Raw genomic sequence first — 20,988 nt, forward strand, 5'->3', positions numbered from 1 at the left:
CTGTCCTCCCCACCCCTGAGACGAGGAGCAAAGCCATGGAGTGCAGTGCCAGAAGCCAGGACCCTGAGCACGGGGCTTGCAGTATATCCTCTGGAGCATGGGGAGACATCTGGGACCCTGGACACTAGGCAGAGAGGTTGGGGTGCTGCAGAATCCCCAAATCTCCAGTTCTCATGCCTATGATCTATACTATTCCTAAATTCCTCAAGCTAGATGGCACCAGCCCTGAATCGATATTGTGATCTTAGCTTAACTGATGACGCTTTTCAATAATTTACACTGATAGCACCCTATTCACATTTCTCAAGCTTGATTGACAGTAACAAATCATATTGTGATCTGAACCTTTGTACATATCAGGCTTCTCCAGGCCACAAAGCAAAATTTTGAAGTATGTGGTTTCCATTTTTATGTTTTGGGAGGTGCAACCTGTATAAATGTCCTTGCTATCATACCCCTCTCTTTCCATTTGATGAGAAACAATCGCATTCCAGGCACATCCCATTGTCCTGGCACAACCAAACCCTGACCTCGCTTTAAGTTACGATAAGAGGAAGCTGCCTACCAAATTTGGTGATCCTAGCTCTTACCGTTTAGGATGAGTTCTTGAACAAGCAAACTCATGGACAGACAGACACACTCACAGAGGCAAATGCACAAAACTCTTTCAAATATATAGTAGCCTATTTGGGTGGGATAGATAACATTTAAAAGGAACATAGTTTTCAAAACTGTTTCCCTAGATACAAAGGTCCAGGGCTTTTGCTGATTACTGGTGTGTAATGGGATTGTGAGGAGCTTGAACCAAGACTTCTGTATCCCTAAAGGGGTGGCCCTGCCTCTAAGCCACTGCAGAACGTACCCTACCTGCCTAGTTTGAGAGTGTCCCTTATCCTGCCTTCTTATACTGGAGTCAGCTGTATACTTGGTGCCACCTGGAAGGTAATGGGAGGTCTGTGTGTGTGCCTGCCTAGCCTGAGGGGTCAGCTATCAGAGACACAGTTAGGTGTTTGTTTCTCTTTTCTCAAGCTCTCTTGTGGCAAAAGGGCTTGGGATATCCCTTCAAAGAAATTCACGTGTTTCTTCCTGTTTTTCAGGGATTAAATCACTTGATGGTGGCAGCTGCCTCCCAAAGTCAGTGAATCTGTGATTCTGGGGAGTTTTTGTAAGCAGTGAAAAAAGTGTATGTGGTTGCGGAAGAGGGAGTTCTTTCGGAAAAAAGAAGCCTCCAGAAAATAACACAGGTGCTCTGCTGACCACACTGTCCACATTCATCACAACTTTATAGTTCCTGCCTCCTGGCAGCTCTGAAAGCAGCAGACACTGGGAACAGGGCTTGAGGCAGGAAGCAGGCCCAGAGAGCTTTCAGACACCATGCATCTGCCAGTGCCTGATGTCTGGCCACCAATGTCCCAGCCACATAGCCTTAGTGAACAGTGCATACGCCTAGACTAAGTAACCACATCAATCTATAATCTTTGTCCTTCATTACTCTCTCACTCCTATTCTATTTGTTATCCTTACTCATCACATTATGTGTAAAAGTAGACTGTAAACTCTTCCAATGAAAGGCCTAGACTTTTCATTTATTCTGTGACATACACACCATGGTTTGAGCAATGTGAGATGATAATAATCAGGGCTCAACAAATCTGTGTATCTACTCGCCCGTGGCGAGTAGATTTCAGCCGGTCGCTCTGTTCACCGGTGGCACGCGCATGCACAGTGCGGGTCTGGCACATGCACGGTGCAGGGCTAGCGAGTGGATTTCGCCATGGTTTGTCGAGCCCTGATAATAATCACATTAAAACATTAAGGTAAATATCTTCCAACAAAACAGCCAACCTACCAAGCCCTGGTGCTATATTCTGCAGCTTGTAATAATCAGATTATCAGGATGACCCTGGTTGATACACACAGAGGCTACTGCAGAACGACATACTGCCGATTGAATATGGAAGTAGGTGCAATACATCGCACGGTGATTATCTAGATTTGCAGATCACCAAAGAGATATACGCACTAATCTAACAGGCTTCTTGTATCCATCTGACTCTGAATCTTAAATAAGCCCTTTCTAATCTAAAAGAAAAAAAAAGTGTTTTTTAAAACACTCTATTGGAGATTTATAAATAATACAGCACGTAGGTTTATACAGAGGAGCAAGGATATATATAGTTTAATGGGACTCTTCACTTCTGTTTCTCCACTGGGCTAAATGGACTTGACCGTCAGTTTCAAACGCTAAGCAATTCTTCCTCACAGGCTTGTAAACTACAAGCTTAAAATGAGGAAGCTGGAGCATATAATAAAGATAGAATCCAAAGCCCTCCAAACACTGCTCTGCTTCTCCTCTTTTGAGAGAGCAGATGCAGGGACAAAGTTTAGCACAGCGTACTCCCCAAAATAAAAGTATGCAGTCCCACACTCTGCAGGCACTAAATACCACAGCCATACTGCACACTTCTGTTTCTATAGGGAAGGTGGGGGAGGGAGCTCCTTCACAGTTCAGCAGTCAAGGCTGGAAGCTATTTGGATTGGATGAGGAATTTCAAGTGGAAACCATCTGAGTATGTGTGTGCCTGTGTGAAGCTAAACTATATTTAAAGAGAACAAATGACTTATTATAGTGCCTCCACAAGGTCTTATTTGAAAGGGGCATAAGTAAGCCTCATTTTTCTTACCATTATAACCTTAAAAAGGATACAAGCTCTTTTTTATCCTCTTCTGAAAAGTGGTTTGTGCTAATCAGTGGCCAAACCCATGAAAGCAACAGTATGAATAAACTCACAAGATACACTGTAAATAACGTTGATGTTAAACAAAAAAAGGACATTATGTTGTAGGTCTTCTAATATCTGCCATCTTCCTCACACCCTTAAGATATTACAGGAACAATTTAAATGGATATCAAAAGAGTTAAAACAAAATACAGGACTATGTAGCACTTTAAAGACTAACAAGATGGTTTATTAGATGATATTATTAGTCTTTAAAGTGCTACATAGTCCTGTATTTTGTTTCAGCTACACCAGACTAACACAGCTACATTTCTATCACTATCAAAAGAGTTAGTCACTGTCAAGTCTTTTCTGACTGAAAACGTAGCGGTAGCCTCCACCTGCAGTCAAAACCACTCAGGGTGTTTCATCATTCCATTCCATTCAAATTTGCAACCCAACTGGACAAACGTTAACAGCAATTCCTGGGGTGTAATTTTCACAAGAGATTATTGGTCATAACAGAAGGGTTGGCAAGCTCATCTCACCTCACTGAATTTTGTTCATGAAGAGAGGGCAGACACAAGACCTTTTGAACCATCTTAAATACCACCTTAGAGCTGTTTGAGGAGCTAACACGGAAAGTCAGGATGGGGAAGCTGCAATTTCAGTACGAAAATAAAACCACCCTGTCAGGGGGTACGCCCCCGTCAAGGGGCTCGGCCCCCTCCGACCGGGCCTGTACAGCACCCCAAAGTCTCAATGCAAAAGTCCCGGCCCTTCTATCAGGGCATATACAGTATGAGAGGCCTAGCCGCTCTGAGAAGCCTCTCCTGGCCCAGGGAAGGGAAAAATGGGTGGTAGGGGGACCCGGGCCCTCCCTCTCCACCGGGTCCCAGCCCAGGGCCCTTTAGGCAGGGTCTGTGGCTCCTGCCGGCTCGGCGGGGGATCCGGCCGATACAGGCCGAGCCAAACTTTGTCTCCCCTGCCCTGGGCTGCTTCCTACCACGCCCTGGTTGCCCCCGGGCCCCTTCGCCTCTCAGGCAGGACCTGTCGGGGTTGTGGGCGCGCTCTTGCCGCCCTGGGTCAGCGGCTGCTTCCTCCGTGTCAAGGTCCAGTGCGGGCGGCGACTCTGGTCCCAGCGGCTGCAAGAACACTGGCCCGGCCTGGTCTCCTCCTTCACCCTGGGGCCTCCCTGACTGCCGGGCTCCTTCTGCCTTTATACCCGGCCGCTGTTGGGAGCATGCCCAGCAGGGTCGGAGGGGCGGGGCCTTCTCTGCCAGCTGGGCCTGGGCTATCCCCTGCTCATCAGTGCGGGGCCTGTCCGCCCCGTCACACACCCCAATGAGAGTCTTTTTCCACCGATGTAGCAGTGAAGACTCTTATTTGCTTTTATCAGTCTAACTGCCCTCCAGAGCTATCTCACAATGCAGAGCAGAAGTGGCTGCTCTTTGAAATTCAACAGTCCTGTCTTCAGGTATATGCTCCTCCCCTTATGCTCTGTTCTGAGGGCCAGTGCTGTCACTGTACTGGGAGACAAATCATTATTGTGGAATGCTCCTGCTGCCTCTCACACTGCGAACAGAGGCCAGCAGAGAGAATGTGCTGTGCAGAGTCAAGAAGAGAGGCAAGAGATGAGCTCCGGGTGTCCCCCATCCTCGCCTGTGACTGGTTGCATCTGACACCGGTCACACACACATCCACTTCTGGCACAATAATGATTTGCTTTATGTCCCTGAATGACACAAGTACTGCGCATATGTAAATATGCCCTGACAACTGTGGAAAACAATGTCAACACAAACCAGTGCTTTTTTATCATTGACAAAACTGTCCGCGAAAAAGCTCTGCAAAGAGGCAGCGGAAGGACCATTCATACTTATGGGAATCTGTGGCCCACACACACTACACAAGAGCATGGGTCAGGAGGAAACTGTATAAAGTCAGGGGACTCCTGTATATCAGTTGGAGACTGTATTTAGTAGCATCCCTTCCTTCTCAGCACTTTGCCCACAGAAATCAATTACCTGGTCTGTGTGGGAATGGAGTACATTTTGTAGCTTGAAACTGACAGGAATAGACTCACATTTCACTCTGCCAAAAACATTATTTTCTATAGAACTGAAATCCAGATATTGTTCTACGTCCATAGTGTTCTTCCATGCAAATGTTCATTTGGAGACCTTCACATTGGAGGTCTGTAAAAATATGTGGTATTCAGGCCAAATACCATTCCCCAAAATGGAAAAATAATTCTATTCTTATAATTATGTCCAGAGGTTGCAACAGGTACATTTTATGATATAAAAATGTAAGTTAACTTTCACATGAACTAGCCAGTGCCAGGATAGAAGACACTTTTGTAATGATGTAATGTTCTGAGATTTTTGCCTCCAGATTCCCAATCAAAACTTGAAAATCAATCAAAGAGTTTTTCCCCACAAAAAATACACCATGAATTTTACCCTAGTACATGCTGTGGTACTGTATTAGTAGTGGAATATGAGTATTCTCATAGCATGCATAATCAGTGGAGCCATGCTCATTAAAGCTTACAGTTCTCCTCACTCAAGCCTTGGTGCTTGATTTAAGGAGCTCATCATTACCTAGCACATAAACATACTGTACTTAAAATGCTCATCTTTGGCAAACCATGTTTCCTTTTGGGAATCCATTAGCTCCAAAATGAATTTGATCTAAAAAGGTAGTCAGTATTGAGAAAAATCTTTAAATTCCCAACTATGCATTTCAGACTCTAAAATGGGTAGGGAACCTCGGGCGTACTAGCCACCAGCATTCCCTCTAAGCTAAGCAGCAGCACAGCCCCGTAGGTAACTAGGGGATGTGTCCCTACAGGTGGGAGACACTCGCTGCTCTATCCTCAGTAGGGAGCTGCTGCTGTTGCTGACGGAGAAATGCCTCTTCCCACAGCCAGGCAGCTCCGTGCATGGGTCCTGAGCCCCTAGCTAGGCGGGTCTAATTGAGCAGCTGAGGGGCTGTGCACCTATGCAGTTTAGAGCTGCAGGGCCCGGTTTATGCTCATGTTTATGCTCAGGTAAACAAACCATCTGGCAGCCTGGCCATATGTGGTTCTTCAGGGTTAGCCATTGGCCAGGCTGCCAGATGGTTTGTTTACCTGAGCATAAACATGAGCATAAACTGGGCCCTGCAGCTCCCAATGGCCAAGATTTGCCATTCCCAGCCAATGGGAACTTCAAGAAGCAAGCTAGAGGCTCCCCACCCCTGCCCTAAAATATTTATGTTAAGTTTCTTGAGAGCTTATCTGAGCTTTGCCCTGCAAGGGTGATAGCAGACATTTGCCCCTTAGTATTGAACATAATCATTGTTGGGCTTTTTGTTATCATTTTGTAAAATTAGCATTGTGGATCTATTTGTTAGGTGCCTCAATATTATGCAGTATCACGCTGCAGAGTATATCAGTGGTTACCATCTGGTAGTACAATCTCCCTGGCTCACCACAGATGAGAAGAGAGTTCTAATATGTTCTTGAGTTTGTTTTTCATGTGTTCTCGTAACTGTCCAGCTAGTGGTATCAAAACAATTTTCTTTGCATAGGGATGTTTTTCTGTTCAGTAATATACTTCCAAGAGGACCCACTTGTGAATATGAAGTTAGATAAAGTATTTGTGAATTCAATAGCAACTATGATGCAACATTCAATAGGAATCAGGAAAAGAAAATTGAAAACTACATTACTTAAATGCATCTTTAATCCATCTCTGCATCTTTTTTTCTTTTCTTTTCAGCATCTGAGGAAGTGAGTTGTAGCTCACAAATGCTTATGCCCTAATACCCTAACAAATTTGTTAGTCTTTAAAGTACCACTAAACTCCTTGATGCTTTTGTAAGAACTATCTAATAGTTTTGATCATTCTGTTGGTAACTTTTGGAGAGAAGAAGAAGAAACAAACTACCATTCTATAAAAGCAAGGTGGGTGAGATTGATAACATCTTTTATTGGACCAACTCTGTTGTCAAGAGAAAACTTTGAGTTTACACAGAACTCTCCTGAGAAGTGGAATTGCCACTTCTACTTCTGAGAAGAGATCTGTGTAAGCTCAAAAGCTTCTCTCTCAACAAACAGAAGTTGGTCCAATAAAATATTTTACCTCACACCCACCTTGTCTCTCTAATATCCCAGGATCAACATGGCTACAATATCACCGCAAATATTCTTAGAAGTCACAGTCCAACTGCTTTATCAACCATTGCGAACCCACAGAACTGTCTTTTGTTGTGAGGTGTATTTATCTCTTCAGTTCAGTTCAGTTCTCCTTTCCTTTCTCTAGAGAACTGAAAATTTGGTCTAGCCAACCCAGCTGGTTCCTTTAATTTTGAAAACTCACTCCTTTAGCATCGACAAGTACAGATTAACCATTTTAACTGTCAAGTCATGTCCTTGAGCTATTTCATTCTAGTTCCCACTTATCAAGTGGCAGATTCTCTATCCTCAGAAATTCAAAGAATATATATGTTAATACCCAACACCCTCCACCAAGCAGCTTCTTCAAAAGAAGCTAAACTTGAGCAATTAAGGCCTATATAGACCCTCCTCTCACTTCCTTGTTCAAAGCCATTGTGGAGATGCAGCTGAAACCTATTAAATTCAATTGAGCCCAAATGGCCCATAAGTCATGTGAAAACTTCTTTTAAATTCCAGGAGTAGATTAAATCTCTTTAGCTATCATAAAATAATTTAAAATGAGGAAAAAAAAACATGTATAGGGTTAAAAACGCATAGGGACAAATATGAAAGAACACACCCTGCACCGTGAAGAACTTAATTTACATTACATTCTTATATTAATGTACTACATTCAATCATGCCAACCTTTTTTAAAAGCCTTGATAAGAAAAGAAGATTAATCAAATATTACCTCAGACAAGGTCAGAAATTGCTAGTGTCTCTCCATAATCAAAAATGCAGAAAAGGTTGTTGTTGTATGGAAAACATCAGGATCTGAAGAAAGAAAATAATCAAGGCTTGTTATTTTACTATTCATTTGTTCCATTTTTTCAAGCTATTTGTAAATTTAATTTCATGTTGGAACTTTTAATTGATGCTATATTTAGGATCAATTTATTCACCATATGATCACAAAACATAAGACTCAAAACACTGGAAAGTAAGACTGGTTTTGAATAATCATTAAGCTAACCTATTCCATAATACGGGCTTTATGCTCTTTAATGATTATAGTCACTCCCGAAGAGCAGAGTGTCAGGTGAAGGCAGAGGTGGGCAAAAGGGCCTTCACAGGCCGGGTTCGGCCTGCCAAGCAGGTTGATCCAGCCTGCAGAGGCCCTGCCGCTTCCCCAACCCCAGGCCAATCAGGGCCTAGAGACCAGGGAGTGTGCGGCGCTTAGAGTCAACCCTGGCAGTTGACTAAGCGCTGTACGCTCAAAGGCAGGGAGTGAGAGACTTTGTGCACTCTCCTATCCCCAGGCTCTGATTGGCTTGGGGGCGGAGGGAGCGTGCAAAGTCTCCTCCCGCTTTGAAATGAGCGAGGCGCTCCTAACCGCTGCGCGCTCCTTGCAGGACAGGAGCAGGGTGGGAGGAGACTTGGCCTGATTGGCGAGTATGCGGGGGAGGAGTGTGCAAAGTCTCCTCTCACAGCCAGGGACAGACACACCTAGAGAGAACCGCCAGCTGTTCAAAACAGCTGATGGTTCTTCCTGGGGGAGAGGTGGGGACAAAGACTTCATCTGCTCCCGCACCACCAGAGCAATCAGGGTCTGTGGGTGGGGGAAGTACAGAAGTGCCCTGGTCCTTCTCCTTCCGCATGAGGCCCCACCCCTTTCGAGGTGGCCCCCGGTCAAAAATTATTGCCCATCCCTGTCTTAGGCCAATATCACACTGAATTCCCATATATTCCTTATTTTGGGGTGTTAAATGACACATCAGTGCTACACAGGCTTTGTGCTGAGCCTCTGTTCAGAGATGCTTTTCACCCGAAAGGTTTGGAATAACAAGAGGCCAAGAACTTTGGGGCTGCACATTTTTTTTTTAATTTTATGATTTTGTATCTAAATTTTTAGGTTTTTTTTTAAATAAAAGCTTGTATTAAAAATATCCTGCATGATTTTGTATCTTTGACATCATAGTAAGGAATCCTAGGAATTATTTGACAATGAAATATACTTTGTAATTACCAACTAATTCTTGATAAAAAGCAAACCATAGAATAAGTTACCTGAAATCTTGCATATCAAACACATGCCATCAAGAAACTAATTGCAATATTAAACAACTAATTACATTTTAAAAGAACTCTCCAGAAAACTCACACTTAATGTGGTTCCACTCTGAAAAGTGCTTCTGTAAACATGGCATGCTGCATGGAGTTCCATATGTCTCTCTCATTCATATTCATTCAAGTGGGCTCACTTTACATGTTATAAAAGGGCTTGTTGTTGTTAGTTGTGTTTTCCCCCTTAAACGTGAGCTCTGCAAATTCACTCTGGGAACTATAAGAAGTTGGATTCGTCCTCCATAATTAAACGTCTGCAGGCCAAAGTCAACATTTGGTGATACTTGTGTTACCCCACTCCCAATACTACACTTCTTTCCGCTTCGGCTCCTTGAATTGACAAGAGGCTAGAAAAAGCGCAACAATGATTTTTTCCCCCATTCTGGAAAGGTGTAGGTTAAATATGCCTTGGAATAATAACTTTTCCTAAAGGCACCAGGTTAGTGAGGCAGGCTCATCTTGCGCACATGTACATTCCATATAGCTGGGTTACCATGCTGTGACAGGGTGCAGTCACAGCACTCCAGTGCTTCTGAGAGTGCTGACAAAGCCATTGACACTTGCCTCCTTGTTCTCTAGGGCTTCTCACCACCCTGTTCTGCTGGGCCAGATCTTCTGGTCTCCTCCAGCCAAGCCACAAAGCTGAGATCACCACCACCTCCCCAAGAGCAATACAGACACTGAGTCTTTTTAGGTCTGAGGAGAATGTAGTTTCAGGCCCAGCTTCCAGAAAACTGACTCCCCAAATGGGATCAGAACTCCAAATAAATCATTCAGGTAAGTTACCTTTAACAATGAAAGGAGGATGTACACACTGATTGCTCCCCCAGGTAACAATTATTTGCACTGGGCTTGACAGTAAATAAAAATGATTTTATTAAGTGCAAACAGTAGGATTTAAGTGGTTGCAAGTGAGAACAGGCAGAGCAAAGTAGATCACAAATTTAAAATAACAGAAAATGCATAGCTCGTTCTAACATATTGAAGCTTATAACAAACTTACCCTAAAAATCTTCTTATTTCTGCTAAACCTCCAAGCCAGGGAAATTCTGCTTTTTGCCCTTGGGTCTCTGGGGCTATGTCTACACTGCAGGCTTCTTGTGAAAGAAGTTTTTTGCAGAAGAGATCTTCCACAAAAGCTTCTTGCGCAAGAGCACACCCACACTGCAATGCGCTTTTGTAGAAGAGAGCATCCAGACTTCATGGACACTCTCTCAAAAGAAAGCTCTGATTGCTATTCACAGAATAGCTACCAGAGCAACTGTGTTTTTTTCGATTGGCTCTTTTTGTGCAAAAACTCCGTTGCCTATCCACACACACCTTTTTGCACAAGAACTCTTGCACAAAAAGGAGTTATTCCTCACAGAAAGAGGAATACCTATACTGCAAAAACCCCTCTGTTCTTTTGATTTACTATAAATTTACTTGTGCAAAAATGCACTTGAGATGTGGACGCTCTGCGGGTTTTTGCACAAAAAACAACTAACCCTGTAGTGTAGACTTAGCCTGGTTCATTCTCTTGGGAGTGACATGCCAGCCAAAGACCAAGAGACTGCTAGCTTCCCACTATTTTATAGATTACATTTTTTGGGGGGGGGGGGGGAATTCTCTCCCCTACTTTCTATGGAAAATTACCTGGCCAGACACTAGTTGGGATGGTCACATGTATTCCTAAGACCAACCACTGCTTAGGCTCAAAGGACAAGAGAGGCTGTTTACAGGTGATTACCCAGACAGACATTGAGGAAACACCCTTGATGGCTTTCATTTTCACATTTAAAACCATAAACCATTCCATACCCCGTACGTCTAACTTTACATGCAAAAATAATACATACACCAAAATAAGATGTATAGATCCAGCAGACTGAGACATTAAAATTGATAGGTTACATGAGATATTTTTTCCAAAGCATCTTCTAGTTATGCATATTGGTATCCATAAGTTAATTTCATAAAGTCGGGGAGAGGGGGCGAGGGATCATACATACATCCAGACATTGTCTCTTTTTTGATCCTCTGCCCTCTGTCCAGGAGGATTTTTCCAATAAGAGATAATGTTCAGTGTTTTTTTGTGTGGAGTAGATAGAAAGAGGAACAACTGATCTGGTTCCTAATTGGTTCTCATCTGACTGGTCCAGTGCAGGTCCTTGCTCCTACACATCCAGGCGCCTGCCCTCCAGCAGTGTCCTCTTTTTGGGAACCTGCAACAAGGTAACTCTAATTCTAGCAGGATATTAAACTGAAAAAATAACAGTATACATTCTCCAAAACCCACCTCATTTTCAACAAGTCCTTATTCTATTTTGGTGGTCAGGTGGATCCAGCCCTTCCACACTGAGTTAGTCAACACTAGGGGCTTCTCTACGGCCCTGCAGTATGGACTGTGGGCATGTGAATAGCAGTGTGCACCAAAAAGATTATCTGGAATTCCTCTCTCGTGACAGTGCTGGTGAAGATTTAAAACTCCTAGTTCACATTGATGTAGTCCTCTTTAAACAAGATTATATTAATGCGAACTAGGAACTCTTAAATTCATCCTGGTAATGTCCATCGAGTGAATTGCAGTGCAGCACTTTCATACACAACACTTTTTACAGGCAGCAGAGAGGTAGCCTAGGAAAAGTGCTCAAGATGAAAGTAAAATGTATTAATCTGTATCTAGGCTAATGAGAAGGAGTAGGTTAATTGGAATTAGCTAACATTTGTTAGCTAACAGCGATCTAACTTTGACCTCTTAGCCTAGTCTAAACAAACCTGCTGATATTCAGGATCTCACTCCAGAAAAGATGGACAGGAAAGTTTTAAAAAGCTTAAGGCTGGGCAAGTCTGAAGATTTTAAATAGACAATAAAATTCATAATTGTTGAGGGAGTTTGACAACGCTTGTCAAAATTGCCAACCTGTGTTTCAGAGAGTCTCCTTTATTCTCCTGTTTCTAATTCAAAAGTGGGGAAATTTCTTGGATTATTTTAGTCATTCTGGGACAAGAACTAAAACGGAGGAGGAAAGAGAGAGGCTGAAACACTTACTTGGAAGAGCCATGTGTCTGTTTATAAAAATGTCAGTATTAAGTTAAAATAGGTATTAGACTGCAGTAGCCTGCAAAAGTACATATAGGTTGCATTGCAACTCAAATAATAGGGGGAGAAGGAAGGAAAAATCTCTTTTTTTATTCTGATTCCCCACTACCAGGCAGCAGAGAAGTAAAATGGTCTGAGAAATTAAGCATGCTGTAATCATCCTTCTGAGAGATAAAAGTTATCTGAGGACAGATACATCCCTGTGGCCGTTTACACTCACTCCCTCAGCTTCCGAGCCCTTCAAGTGGCAAGAATTAAATTCAAAACAACAGTAAACTATATTCTTGCTCTATAAAAGAAAATGCATCAGCATTATTTAGTCACTGCCACTTAAGTAGTAAGAAATTTAACATACCATTAAAGCTGCAAGATATAGCTATTGTCTAGGGAGCCGGCCAACATCAAGTCTGCCTAGATCCATTTTATTATGGGGGTGAAGTGTGTGACCACTGGAGTAATAACTCTGAGATGCTGGCCTCAGGCACTGGCTCTCTGCAAGTGCTGCCACAATGCCCTCTGTCACACATTGCAGCTGCCTCACTGCTGCTTTTCAAAAGCACTGTCTTTCTAAGCGAGAGTGCTGGCTTCCATTTTGAGAAAAGAACTTGGAAAAGAGCTGATTTCTGGGAATTGACAGGAGTTTCCAAAAAGTTCTGAAAGTTCAAATTCTCTTCCCACAAGTCCCCTGAGATTCCAGAAAATGCCACTGCTTTCGCAAACTGTACCACGAACTATGAGGTAAATATCCAGAAGCAGAGTGCCAGTTTGGATGCAAAGCAAATCTGCATTCAAAACAGCATGACTAATGTGGACAAACTGATATTTACTGCTGATGCTATTCGACTAGTTCAGTTATTAATTCTTCAATGCTCTTAGTGCAGACATAGCTGATGTTACCTTAAAAAAGAATTAACCCTAATTTAATTTTATACATGCTGTTAACTGAGAGGTTCCTGGAAGAAAGAAAACTATACCTCGGTACTAAAGAGAAAAAAGAAACAAGGAGGAAGAGGGATGTTCCCTTCGGTGGAAAATGTTGGGAAAGTTTTGAAGCTAAAGCCAGATATCTTGAGGACACAAATATCTCTTGTTTTAAACTCAATTCAGTTTTGTATTAATTCTAGTTTAGACCATAAAGTTATCATGTTTACAGAAAATGGTATTTTTAAAAGAACAACAGGATTTTATCATGGATGATGCTGTTACAGGGACTAACCTTCCAAGTTTTATTTTAGTACTGACCCTGAAGCAGTAGGGAAAAGAAAAGGTAGTCACTCTTGTGTGGTTTAGAAAGGGCAATAGAAGATACAGATACTTTTAGATTTCTAATTACTTTACTGTGTAATTCATCCTAACTTAGCAATTAGTGATAAAGCTCAAAACACTCATGCATTATCCTGATCCTGACAACACTTAATTATGACATTAGATACAGTACACTTCATGAGATATACAGCTTAATGAGTAATAAGATATTTGCACATAAGGACAATATGTGGTAAATGACAGCACAATAAAAGTAAGGAACAACATGAATTTCTCAAGCTGCCATAAAAATGAAGCAACCAATGAATTTTATGTAATTTTTGTTATACCAAGATGCTGAAAGAACACAATGCTGACTCATTTGGAAAACTGAGAAATCTTAAAAAATTCTGAAGTTCTGTTATTACATATTGGTTTCCTGATTTTAAAATATTGTTTAGTTTTTAGGCAGTATTCATGTGCATTACATTAATAATTTAAGAGTAGTTCAACTCTAATTTATTTGTGTGGAATTGTGTTGCTTCCAATCTAAATACTCTATCTGAATATGACAAAATAGGAAAGTCACACTTTTGCTCTGATTACCGTAAGCATTTGGTTGTGCCAGGAAAATGGGATGTTCCTGGAATGGGATTACTTCTCATAGAACCAGCAGAAACAAGACAAAATCACCAAAGCAAGTGCACTCATGAAAATGGACATTAATTGAGTGAATGTTGAAAGACTGAACCAAGATGAAGCAGAAAAATAGGATGAAACTGGAATAGGATTGCTTTTTAATAAATCTTACAGAAAAGCTGTTTTTCCCAGGGGCTGTAGCTCAGGAACACCTTTGTGAAATGGCTTGGATTACTGACTATATCCCTTGCCCCCATGAGGCACATCAAATTTCAAGGCAATCTGAGTAACCACATGAATTTTAGAGCACTTAGAACAGTTGAGATTTAAACAAAACAAGTCTTAACTAAAGCAAAGTAAAACTCAACATGCTTTTCAAGAACTATCACTAAATATTTTGCATGCATTATCTTGTCCCCCATGCAGCTTCATGAAAAACTTGAGTAAAAGTTTATTTTTCTAATTTGAAAGAGCAAAGTTCAACACCTATGAACTCCCTGAGCCTTACACTTATTTTTACTACTACATAAAAACAAATTGATGTTTGAGATAAACTTAAAGGAGGGAATTTGAAAAGTAAAAAAAAGTTATGCATGTTCTTCAGTGGAATCAAGGCACATTCCATTTATTTACTATGAACTGTTTTATTATAAAAAATGAGCATATCCCTGTTCTGTATATTTTTGTAATACTTGAGAGTTAATCTTTTGGGCTGTGTCTAGACTGGCAAGTTTTTCCGCAAAATCATCTGCTTTTACAGAAAAACTTGCCAGCTGTCTACACTGGCCGCTTGAATTTCCGCAAAAGCACTGACGATCTCATGTAAGATTGTCAGTGCTTTTGCGGAAATACTATGCTGCTCCCATTTGGGCAAAAGTCTTTTTCCGAAAAACTTTTGCGCAAAAGGGCCAGTGTAACAGCAGAGATTTGTTTTCTGCAAAAAAGCCCCGATTGTGAAAATGGCAATTGGGGCTTTTTTGCGGAAAAGCGCGTCCAGATTGGCCACGGACACTTTTCCGCAAAAAGTGCTTTTTTTCCGCAAAAAAACTTTTCCGTTAAAAGCATTTCTGGAAATTCATGCCAGTGCACCTCATTCCTGACAAGTGTTCCTTGATACATAAACTTAATACATAACTTTTAATCAGGAGAAGGTTGTGTAAAAAAATGCTGGTATTTTTAATGGAAACAAGGCTGAGACCTGCAACAAATTTATGGTGCCTGTGACCAAGAGTCTTATTTAAAGCCTAACTTCCAACTTTTTAAAAACTACTTTTTAAAACATTTTCCACAGATTTTTATTTTAAAAAAATCTCTCTTCGAAAAAATAATACCAACCAAAATCCTCAGTGGCAGATATCATTAGCTATGTAAGGCTAATCTACTATGTCCCATTTGATACATACAATTAATCAAGGATGGGCAATAAAAAAACGGCAGCCCACAGAGTTAGTCCCTGGAGGGCCACTGCTATTATATTTACTTACACCTCTGCAGATTTTCATTCGTGGCCAATGCAGGACCAGGATGCTGCTTCCCGACCACTCACATTGGTCACGAACAGTGATTTGCAGCCAATCGGAGCTGCAATCCTCTGATACCTGAGGAAGTACAGATAAAGATGCAGGTGGAGGCCATATAGGGATTAACCCTGCGGACTGGATTTGGCCTGCAGGCTGGAATTTGCCCACCCCTGCAATTAATACAGCATGTCAATAAATGCAATTCAAATCCAGTAACTTGATAAGGCATCAGAGTGGAAGGCAAGAGATCTAGGTTCTAATTCAAATTTTGTCATCCACTTACAGTGATGCTCTGGGCAAATCACTATATGTTAGTTTCCCCATTTACAAACCTTTACTCACCTTTGCTAAGCTCCTTGAGATCTATTATTTAAGTGCTAATTGTTACTGCAGTTAATAGTAAATAGACACTATTCTTTTGCAAGTCATAAAGGGTACAGCTAGACTATGATCTTTTTTAGAAAGGAGATATGCAAATTTGGCACTAATTTGCATATCTTCCAATCGCTTTTCTGAAAGTGTTTTTTTTTTTTTTAAATGAAAGCAGTTCAGAAGGTTTTTTTTTAAAAGAACCCCCCTTTTTCAAAAGAATCCTGTACACCTCATTTTTTAAGGAAGAAGGGTTCTTCTGAAAAGGGGGGGTTCTTTAAAAAGAGATCGGAAGAAGATATGCAAATTAGTGCCAAATTAGTGCGAAAAAAGAATGTAGCCTAGATGTACCCAAAGAGAGATATGGAGAAAACCTATTAGACAAATATTTTCCAACGACTAATAACAACAGTCTGAATGGTATTTATGTTAAGAGTGGAGGAAGGTGTATTTTCTCATCCTTTAAAAAATAAAATGCATATAAAATAGATTACAATATGCCCCCCATTAAGTAGTGTGTTGCATTTATTACTATTTTACATGACACCTTGCTTCTCCTGGCAGGATATTGATTGAGCTGCCTAAAATGTCATGTACAGAAAGCTTTTTCTGTGGTGATGTTTCTATCACACTGAAATTCCTCTCTCCTTATCCAAGGAGAAAAATTGTTTTGAAGAAAAAACAGCAAGTTGTTCAGTGAATTAAGGAAAAGGATTTGACATTCCTTTCCTTTAATGCAGTTATTTCATTTTTGAGAATTTGATTGCCTATGTTATAACTAGAGAGAGCTCTAAATAATTCTATATAGTATATATACATATACAACTGCATTGAAAACATTAAGGTTACAAAATCAAGCTTTCGAAGATTAGGATTGCCTAAGGTTGCCCATGCGACTTTAATTCAGTTTTCTTCTGCATATGCATTATATGTTCACATACTGACTCCTCCCCCCCCCCCCCCCCCCCAGGATCTCTGCTTCATTCAACTCAGGATGGGCAGTACTCACTCAGGGCACATGTACACAGCAGGGCTAAAGCCAAAATAAGCTATGCAACTTGGGCTATGTCCATTGCGTAGGTGAAGTCAAAATAGCTTAATTTGGCTTTTGGTGCTGACTACACAGCAGGAAGTCCAAGAAAGAGCACTCTTCCTTCAACTTCCCTTACTCCTTGTACAATGAGGGTTACAGGAGTCAGAGTAAGACGTCCTCCAGCTCGACATGTCGAAATAACTGCTTGTTGTGTAGACACGTGTAGCAAAATGTATATTTTAGTATTGGGTATAAGACTGTAAGAGTGATGCATAATGAATTCATGTATAATGCCTTGCTTATACATTCAATATGCTTTTATTTCTCTCTCTGTCTCTCATAAGTAAATAATGTTTACTGTAAGACCTTGCTCCCTGTTAGCATTACAAATTAAGTTGTACCTCATGTCTGAAACACAAACTAAGTTTTCTTCTAGTAACTATTGATCTTGTCTGAAACTTTTACAATTGTGTGGTGTGAGTGGAGGGTGTGTGTGAGTGTAAAAGCCATCACAGATGCCCAGGTGATTAAGCACAAGTGGAAACTTCGAAGATAAGGAGGAAACATGCATTGTGTCTTGAGGCTGAATTAAATTGAGAGCATTGAAAACCCTGGAGACAGGCAGAGACCCTCCCGACAGTGAGAGACAACAATGGGCAGCCTGACAATCACCATCCAAGGATAACTCCCAAAAACACAGATTAACACCTCCTAAGGGTGGGTGATTGCAGCATGACAATATCCATAGACCCAAATGGAAACTTACATGTATAAGAAGAGAATCTCTTGCCATGGGATTCTGGGTTCAGTCCTGCAAGCCAAGCCTCAAAGGAGTCTCAGAGGAACCCCGACTCCTTGCTCAGTCAGCCTTGCCTGGTCAGTAAAACTGACTTGAGCTACCATGGATTGGTAACTGCACCATCTACAGGACCTGTGTGTGTGTCAGGGGTGGGAGGGAGGGTTGTCTTTATAAAGCATATGCTAACTGCTTCTTTACTGTATTCTCAATAAATACAGTGTATTGCCTTTTCCCGTGAAAAAGATCCCGTGTGCTTCTTATAAGCATAACACATGTATTTTGGAATAATGTCAGTTATTCCGAAATATAGCTGCTGTGAAGACATAGCCTTAATAAGCAGTTCTTCAGAATTTTATCTTCACTGCTCAATATGTGACCCCATATCTTACTTACTACACACTATTGAAACTCTGCTCTGAATGTAATTATTAATTTCCCCATGGGCTTTTTTACAGTGCTCATCACTATATTATCTGAGAACTTCACAACCACTGATTAATCAATCTTTACATCACCCCTGTAAGACTGAGGAGGAAGGTGTATATGTCCATTTCACAGGATGCAGAACAAAGGCACACGGAAATTAGATTAAAAGTAGTCATTCATTTTCCTTAGCTTAGCACCACTATTACAAGTGCCCTACTAAATTCATGATCCATTTTGGTCAATTTCATGCTCATCAGATTTTTTAAAACGGTAAATGTCACTAGTTCAGATATTAAAAGCTGAAATTTCACATAACTGTAGGGGTCCTGACCCAAAAAGGAGTTTTGTGGAGGGGTTGTGGTATTGCTGCCCTTACTTCTGTGCAGTTGCTGGCAGCAGCATTGCCTTCAGAGTTGGGCAGCTGGACAGCAGTGGCTGCTGGCCAGGAATCCAGCTCTGAAGGCAGAGCTGCCACCAACAACAGCACAGATGGAAGGATGGAATGGCATGGTATTGCCACCCTTACATCTGTGCTGCTGCCTGCAGAACTGGGCCTTTAGTCAGCAGCCATCGCTCACTGGCCACCCAGCTCTGAAAGCAGCAGCACAGAAGTAAGGGCAACATGGGTATGGTATTGCCACCCCAATCTGAAAAATGCTGATGTCCCCTGTGGCGGGGTGAAGTAACCCCGCCCCTGCCATGAGTCAGCAGAGGCGCAGGACATTAAAAACACCGGCACCCGCCCAGAGCAAAAAGCGGCGGGACCGGCTTTGAAAACCCCAAGTAGGGGAAGGGGAGGAACTGCGCAGGGAGTCTGTACCCCGGGGGAAGCCGCCGACACGGCACAGGGGAATGAAGTCACGCGTCTGGGAGACATGACGTCAGACCAGCGCCGGGGAACCTACGAGGGGGAGAGGACCGACACCGGGGGAAGGGTGACATCTCCTGGCGTGGCTGGAGACGGGGATAAAATGGAAGAAGTGCAGGGAGGAAAGGGAGAGGAGAAGGAGAAGGAGAGAAGGAGGCTAGTGCCAGAGGTGTCATTGGGGACTGAGTTCAGGGCCTCGGGGTAAGTACCCCGACAGCCGAGTTAGGAAGTGGCCCAAGGTGGGGTTGCAAAGCCCGTGAGCAGGCGTGTTTAGGGGCAACACCCCCATCTGCTATAAAGGGAGTCTAACTCCCTACATCAGGGCCCTGGGCTGGGCCCGGGAGAGTGGGTGTGCCCGGGTCCCCCTCTCCACCGTCGAAATGCTCCGGCCAGGACATTTATTCGTCACATGTGGCAACATAACCGTATTCCAGTTGCCAAAGTAGACTAATTGGGAGTAAGGGGTGCACAATCAATAAAGGGGTGGAATTTATATAAGACATGAGTGTGGACTCGTTACATCGTCCATGAAATGTGTATAGCAAAGGTAAAAGCACACAAAAAGCCAGTTTTCATGGTAGGACACCAGATTTCATGGTCCATGGTGCATTTTGCATGGCTGTGAATTCGGTAGGGCCCTACCTATAATTAATATCTCCTATGACAGGATTGTCTGTTTCTCAGTGTGACGGGGTGGGGCCCCGAAGCAGGCCCACCCCGCACGGACCCTGCGATCATGCTCTCGCCGTTGGGGACAGCAAAGCGGGAGCTGAGGAGCTGCGAGCAGTGCAGCGCCGCCTGCATCAGCTGAGCAGCGGGACAGCTGGCATTGCTAAGCAACGTGCCCCGCGCGCGGGGAGAATCATGGCGACCGGAAGTGACACCGAAGGAGGGGGGAAAGGAGTGACGTCAGACGCCCGGGGGGGGAGTCGGGGTAGTATAAAGCCCCCCCCGAGAGCACTGGGGGGGGGAAGGCGATTTGGGATAAGGAGCAAGGAGCACGGGACGAGGGATAGGGGGAACGAGAGCAGGTAGGGTGGAAGTAGCCCAGGGCAGGGCACGGAGCCGGCGCACCGGTGGTTAAGGGGCTAAACCCCTCCGGTGGGACAGGTCCGAGAGACTCTGTCCTTAGGGCCCTGGGCTGGGGTCTGGGAGCGAGGGTGGGCCCAGATCCCCCACCCTGCGCACCCGAAGCGCAGAGGAATTGAGAAACGGTTAACCACTCTCGGCACGCAGTTCAGGAGGGCTGCAAAAAGGGAAGGGGGGGCATCGGGACCCCCACACTCAGGAAGAGGAGAGCCAATACAACAATTCTGTGGATACATACCACAAAATAGCCAATCAGCACAGCATTAAGAGGTCCCATTCAAATTCAAGGCCTTTGATGACATGAAACAACAGGAATCAAATTATTTAAACCATATCATAAGTGTTCAAAACCAAAGCAGCATACCTAATGCAGCACAGAAACAAAAATAAAATGCCTAACATGTAAAGGAAATAAAACAGATCAATAACATCTTCCTTTCCACAATCCAGCATACAGACAACCTCACTTGTAAATGATTCCTTCCTTTTACCCGGTTTGCTAGCTCAAATGTGACCATAGCAAAACTACCTGTTGTCTTGGCAAGTGGTTGCCAGATATGTCCCTATAACCGTGGTCACCAACAGGTCGATCGCAATCTACTGGTCGATCGCAAGGCCTCGACCAGTCGCTCGCGAGGCGTCCTGTCTACCCCGCCCCCATTTCCCTCCCACCCTCAAGACGCCCAACTACTTACCTCAAGGAGGGGTGAGTCAGCTCTGCGGGAGGCGCACAGGGGGTTTCCCGGTGCGCGTGTGGGGGGGGGCGGTTGGCCTCGGGGAAGGCGTGCACGTGGGGCTTCCCTGCACGGGGGGGGTTTGGTGCTGGGACAAGCGCGTGCGGGGCTTCCCTGCGCGGGGAGGGGGGTCGGCCCCCTGGGCAGGCGCACGCGTGGGGCTTCCCTGCGCGGGGTTTCGGCCCCCTGGGCA

General features: G+C 43.2%; 1 long non-coding RNA gene across 2 annotated transcripts in view; it reads right to left on the reverse strand.

Annotated features, from left to right (window-relative positions):
- Positions 1 to 20,988, reverse strand: part of LOC112545567 (uncharacterized) — a 528,724-nt gene that overhangs the window by 476,879 nt on the left and 30,857 nt on the right. For both annotated transcript variants that reach the window (XR_012901638.1, XR_012901639.1), the window contains 2 exons: positions 10,983 to 11,195; positions 7,619 to 7,701 (listed from right to left, as the gene is read on the reverse strand). This is a non-coding gene — a long non-coding RNA (uncharacterized LOC112545567). The remainder of the gene's footprint in view (positions 1 to 7,618; positions 7,702 to 10,982; positions 11,196 to 20,988) is intronic.

The sequence above is a fragment of the Pelodiscus sinensis genome, chromosome 2, assembly GCF_049634645.1.
Source record: "Pelodiscus sinensis isolate JC-2024 chromosome 2, ASM4963464v1, whole genome shotgun sequence".
Taxonomy (NCBI): domain Eukaryota; kingdom Metazoa; phylum Chordata; order Testudines; family Trionychidae; genus Pelodiscus; species Pelodiscus sinensis.